Raw genomic sequence first — 7,122 nt, forward strand, 5'->3', positions numbered from 1 at the left:
GATCATGAGACATATAATTGTCACTATAAATAAGAACAAAAATTCCAACAGTAGTGATTAATATTGACATAATAGAGGTAAGTGAATCAATAAAGTAGCCAAACTCGAAAGAAAAATCATTATTGATGGTCCAAGACCATCCATATTGATAGATAGAACTTCTATTTATTTGCTGAATAGACAGATCGACCGAAAAAATCATAACTATACTTAACAATAAAATATTGGGAAAAGCCCACATACGACGAAGATTTTTTGTTGCCGTCGGAAAAAGTAGGAGTCCCATTCCTATTAAAATAGGAATTGGAAGTGGCACAAAAGGTATGATCCATGAATATTGATATGTATGCTCCATAAAAACTTTTTTCTTATTCTTTCTTAATTAATCGTTTCTGATTCACCGGCTCTTATCTCTTTTGATGGAAAGGGAGCAATAATACAATCAAGATATTACAAAGTTAACTGGAATTTTCTATTATTAATCTTTTAATCTTTCTCAAATATTTCAAAAATATTCAAATTTCGAAGTTAGAAGTAATCAAATGATATCACCGAGTTACTAATGGAAAAAAAAAATATTCTTTTTTTTTTTCAAAATTATGTATCCTTTAACAGATTAATTACGAGTCTCATTCGAATTTGATTGAAAATGAAAATTGGGCATACTCTCTCTTCGAGCTTGACCAATTACCAATTAATAGAAAAAAATTCAAGTTTGTTTTTTATTAGGTAAATAAAATGGTTTTTTTACATTTTTTTGTTTTGATGTATTTTTCGTGTATAAATGGAGATGTATAAATTATAAATGTAGGACGACAAAAAAAATAGGCAGAGATAGAGAAGGAAAGACTCTTTTTTACGTTTTTTTGATTTCATCAATTCAATTTATATATCATAATAGATCCTAATCTATCCTATAGATTTGAATGGAGATATAAAAAAGAAAGGTACCAATAAATTAAATACAAATTCTTCTTTTTTTCTGGATAGTGTATGGAATATAAATAAAAAAAGGTTATATCATATTTTTTTTTTTTTTTTTTTCTAGAATAGAAGCATTTTATGTTATTTTCCCATCTCTATTTAGTTCTTATGAAATTTATATAGTAGTATATAGATAATTATAATCTAGAAAATCTATTAATCTAGAAAATCTATAGGAATAGATAAATAATGACATAAAGACACCGATCATTTTGTTTTAAAAATAGATGTCTTTGACATCCAACTATAGCACTAAATAACCTTTTTTTTGAATGGCAGTTCCAAAAAAACGTACTTCTACATCAAAAAAGCGTATTCGAAAAAATGTTTGGAAAAAGAAAGGATATTGGGCGGCGTTGAAAGCTTTTTCATTATCGAGATCTATTTTTACGGGTAATTCAAAAAGTTTTTTTGTACGACAAATAATTTTTTTTTAATCTGAATTGGTTTAACTCGAATAAGATACAAAGGTTTTCTTTTTTGAATATCTTTTTTTTTTTCATTTCCGGGATGGGGATTCTCATTTTCCCCATCGCCCCATTTGGTATCTTAGTGTTATAATAATTTGTTATTTTTATAATATTCAATTTCAATTTATAATAATAAATAATTAAATAATTAAATAATAAAAATTTGTATATTTATACTATAGCTATATCGGAGCACATATATATAAGAGCTTTAACTGGGTTGTTGAAACTAATCCATTAAGTTTCAATTTTGTAACTTTATGAATCATTATTTCTCTGAATTACTATATATCCTTCCCTTGCTTTCAACCCAATTGAGAAAACTCCCTTTATAATTTAGTGGATATACAAATAATGTATCAATTTAAAATGATCTAAAAAAATTCTATGTTTGTATAAGAAGATGAATCAAGACATATTTTTAGAATTCGAAATTCGAAATACTTTTTTGAAGTATGGTACAATTATGACAGGAATCGAAACGCTTTTTATATAACGTAACGTGTACAACCCAATATCTAGTTGGTTTGATAAATCCTTAAAACGCAAAATCCTAACGATTAATACAAAGCTATGCAAATTACATAAATCTTTTGAAATCATTGGATGTGGTGCTGAAATTGTGATCTCTAAAAATAATATTTTTTCATTCATTTATTCATTCAATTGATAAGCATTTTTTTTTTTATAGATTCATAAAAATCATATAAAAGAATGAGAGATGAATCATTAAAAAATTAAAATGATAAAGAACATTTTTTTGTTGAATTCTATCTATGAATTGAAGTTACAACTAGTTAGTTTAGTTACAATAGAGGAGTTCTCTTTTAGGAAAACACAAACTATAAAATCTCTGTTGAAATAATTAAATATTAAATTAAATATTAAATAAAAAAAAGGATAATTAAATAAAACGATAAATAATAAAGATTCTTTTTGAACCTTCAAATTGCTATTTAAACGAGTTTTTATTCATCAATTTAAATTAAATGCTTCTTTTACATTTTACATTGAATTGACCCCTTCACCTTCAATCTCGACGATTGAATAAAAAATGGCTTATTATGATTTCGAGCAAGCCGCTATGGTGAAATCGGTAGACACGCTGCTCTTAGGAAGCAGTGCTAGAGCATCTCGGTTCGAGTCCGAGTAGCGGCATAGTATCTTCTAAAAGAGATAGAATAAGTCCTATAATGAATTTAATTCCTGATTTCCATTCCATAAAATCTAGAAACCCTCGCTTTTTTCAGAATTCTTATGATTTTTTCAACTTTAGAGCATATATTAACTCATATATCCTTTTCGGTCGTTTCAATTGTAATTACAATTCATTTTTTAACCTTATTCTTATTAGTCGATGAAGTCGTAGGACTATATGATTCATCAGAAAAGGGCATGATAGTTACCTTTTTCTGTATAACAGGATTATTAGTCACTCGTTGGATTTATTCAGGACATTTCCCATTAAGTGATTTATATGAATCATTAATCTTTCTTTCATGGGGTTTCTCCCTTATTCATATGGTTTACTATTTTAAAAAGCGTAAAAATGATTTAAGCGCAATAACCGCACCAAGTGTTATTTTTACCCAAGGCTTTGCCACTTCGGGTCTTTTAACCAAAATGCATCAATCCGCAATATTAGCGCCTGCTCTCCAATCCCAGTGGTTAATGATGCACGTAAGTATGATGGTATTAGGCTATGCAGCTCTTTTATGTGGATCATTATTATCAGTAGCTCTTCTAGTCATTACATTTCGAAAAGCCATAAAAATTATTGGTAAAAACAATAATTTATTAAATCAGTCATTTTCGTTTGGCGAAATCCAATACATGAATGAAAGAAGCAATGTTTTATTAAACACTTATTTTCTTTCTTCTAAAAATTTTTACAGGTATCAATTGACTCAACAATTGGATCGTTGGAGTTATCGTATTATTAGTCTCGGGTTTATCTTTTTAACCATAGGAATTCTTTCGGGAGCCGTATGGGCTAATGAGGCGTGGGGATCATATTGGAATTGGGACCCAAAGGAAACTTGGGCATTTATTACTTGGACCGTATTCGCGATTTATTTACATACCCGAACAAATAAAAATTTGGAAGGTGTAAATTCCGCACTTGTGGCTTCTATGGGATTTCTTATAATTTGGATATGCTATTTTGGGGTCAATCTATTAGGAATAGGTTTACATAGTTATGGTTCATTTACATTAACATCTAATTGAATTGAATAAAAAGGCTAAGCCTAACAAATACTAAGATAGGACAGCGTATATATAAGAAAACTTATTGTAAGCTGTCAAGAACCTTTTGAATCACTCCACTACTTGATTCAAAAGGTTCTAACAAAAGCCAAAGATGTCTGATTAAAATTCAATTTAATTCTTTTACCTTTTTTTACTTAACTTAAACTTAAGAGAAGAAAAAAGACTTCTTTCTTTTTTTTTTCACTGTACAACGAACAATTTTAAAAATCATAGGATTACTTTTTGATTTTTTGTTTTATTCATCAAAACTATCTATAAAAATAATTATATAGAATAGTTTCGACCTTCTCACCTGATAATGAGAGGACAAAATCCGGATAAATACCAATACCTATTACTGGTAGAAAGATAGAGATCGAAACAAATAACTCTCGTGGTCCAGAATCAAAAAAATAAGAACTTTGAGCATTAAATAGCTTGTATCCATAGAACATTTGACGTGACATAGATAATGAATAAATAGGAGTTAATATCATTCCAATTGACATTACGAAAGTAATTAGTATTTTTGGCATTAAAAAATATTTTTGGCTGGTAATTATTCCAAAAAAGACTATCAACTCTGCAACAAAACCACTCATGCCCGGTAATGCAAGAGAAGCCATCGATAAGATACTGAACATCGTAAATATTTTTGGAATCGGAATAGCCATTCCACCCATTTCGTCGAGATAAAAAAGACGCATTCTATCATAACTCGTTCCTGCCAAGAAAAAAAGTGCAGCACCGATAAATCCATGAGATATTATTTGTAAAATAGCTCCGTTGAGTCCCGTATCAGTTATAGAGCCAATTCCTATAATTATGAAACCCATATGAGATACGGAGGAATAGGCTATTCTTTTTTTTAAATTCCGTTGACCAAGAGATGTTGAAGCTGCATAAATTATTTGCATTGTACCCACTATTATCAACCAGGGAGAAAATATGGAATGAGCGTGGGGTAATAATTCCATATTGATGCGAACTAATCCATACGCTCCCATTTTTAATAAAATTCCGGCTAGAAGCATACAAGTACTGTAATGTGCCTCCCCATGGGTGTCTGGTAACCACGTATGTAAGGGTATAATCGGCGATTTGACAGCAAAAGCAATAAGAAATCCAATATAGAATATGATTTCCAGTGCGACAGGATACGATTGATTAGCTAATGTTTCAAAATTTAATGTTGGTTCATTAGAACCGTATAAACCGATACCCAAAACTCCTATTAATAAAAAAATGGAACCCCCCGCAGTGTACAAAATAAATTTTGTAGCCGAGTACAGACGTTTCTTTCCCCCCCACATGGATAGAAGTAGATAAACGGGAATTAATTCGAACTCCCACATGATGAAAAAAAGTAAAAGGTCTCGAGAAGAAAATGATCCTATTTGACCACTGTACATTGCTAGCATCAAGAAATGGAATAATCGCGAATCTCGAGTAACTGGCCAAGCCGCCAAAGTAGCTAAAGTAGTGATAAATCCTGTCAGTAAAATGGGCCCTATAGAAAGTCCATCTATTCCCAATCTCCAGTAAAAATCAAAAAAATTTATCCATTTATAATCTTCCTCCAGCTGGATTAATGGATCGTCCAATCGGAAATGATAACAAAATGCATAGGTTGTTAGAAGGAGTTCAAATATGCATATACACATAGTATACCACTTAATTAGCTTATTTCCTCTATGAGGAAGAAAGAAAATTAAAGAACCTGCAGATATTGGTAAAACTACAATTATTGTTAACCAAGGAAAATAATTCGTGGTAAAGACAAGATGCACTTGGACCAGAAAAACCCGTGCTCAAAAAAGATTTTTTTTGAGCACGGGTTTTTTCAGTAAAAAAAAAATAAAATGGATTCAAAATGTATTCAAGTGGGGTTTTCGGGAACGTATCAATAAGCTAGACCCATACTTCGAGTTGTTTCATGCCATAAATAAACTCGAACGCTCAAGAAATCTGTTGGACAAGCGGATTCACATCTCTTACAACCAACACAGTCTTCTGTTCTTGGAGCGGAAGCAATTTGCTTAGCTTTACATCCATCCCAAGGTATCATTTCTAACACATCGGTGGGGCAGGCTCGGACACATTGAGTACACCCTATACATGTATCATAAATTTTTACTGAATGTGACATGGGATCTATAATTTTTTGAACATCATAAAATTTCAATCTAGTAAACTTGTAAATGAATCATTATAGTTAAACACCAGATGAATCAACGATTTACCAGAAATTTTCTAATCAATTTCCTTCGGGATCAACTCATAAGAAAGGACCAAGATACTTTGATTTCTTACGTTTTCGAAAACATGATGTAGATTCCAACATATTGGACATGCTAATTCAAATTGGTGAATCTTATAATTTAATATTATTAATATTACTTATTCAACAAAGTTGATTGATTGATACGCGTTGATTTTCTGTTACGATAAATTGAGGAAACAATAGCTGATCCAATAGCTGCTTCAGCGGCTGCAATAGCTATAACAAAAATTGATAAAATATTTCCTTTTAATTGCCGACTATCAAAAAAATCAGAAAATGTTACAAAATTTATATTAACCGCATTCAGTATAAGTTCAAGACACATAAGGGCCCGAACCATATTTCGACTCGTGATCAATCCATAAATACCGATAGAAAATAAATAGGCACTCAAAACAAGTATATGTTCGAGCATCATTGACCAACTCCTTATCAATTTCGATTCATTTTAATATGAACAATAATTCAACGGATTTGATTGACTAGAATAGAATATAACAAAAAGAATATATTGGAAATATCTCGAATAAACGAATTTCTATTTTATATTTTATACACGAACAAGAATTCAAGGAAAATAGATGCGATAAGACAGAAAAAAGTTTAATTTGGATTGCTTGCTATTCCTAGTTAGAAAGATTTATTACTGACGAGCCACAGCAATTGCACCTATCAAAGCAACTAAAAGAATTAGTGAAATGAATTCAAATGGAAGAAAAAAATCTGTTGCTAAATGAATTCCAATTTGTTGACTATTACTTATCAAATCTTGTTCTATAATTTGGTTTGATCTTGTAGTCCAAATAATCCCGTACCATGATGTATCTAATATAGTAGTAATTAGCGAAACAAGAATACTTGTACAAATCAACGAAGTAAGGCCATTCCCAATGGTCCACAGATTAAAATTTTTATAATATTCTGAACCATTCATGAACATCACAGCAAATAGGATTAAAACATTTATGGCTCCCACATAAATAAGAAGCTGGGCAGCAGCTACAAAATGAGAATTTGAGAGAATATAGAATAAGGATATACAAACAAGAACCAATCCCAATGAAAAGGCAGAAAAAATTGGATTGGTAAGTAATACCACTCCCAGGCCCCCTAATATAAGACCCGATCCCAGAA

Source organism: Durio zibethinus, unplaced genomic scaffold, assembly GCF_047325235.1.
Source record: "Durio zibethinus cultivar Kanyao isolate XHJ-2024 unplaced genomic scaffold, ASM4732523v1 HiC_scaffold_233, whole genome shotgun sequence".
NCBI lineage: Eukaryota > Viridiplantae > Streptophyta > Magnoliopsida > Malvales > Malvaceae > Durio > Durio zibethinus.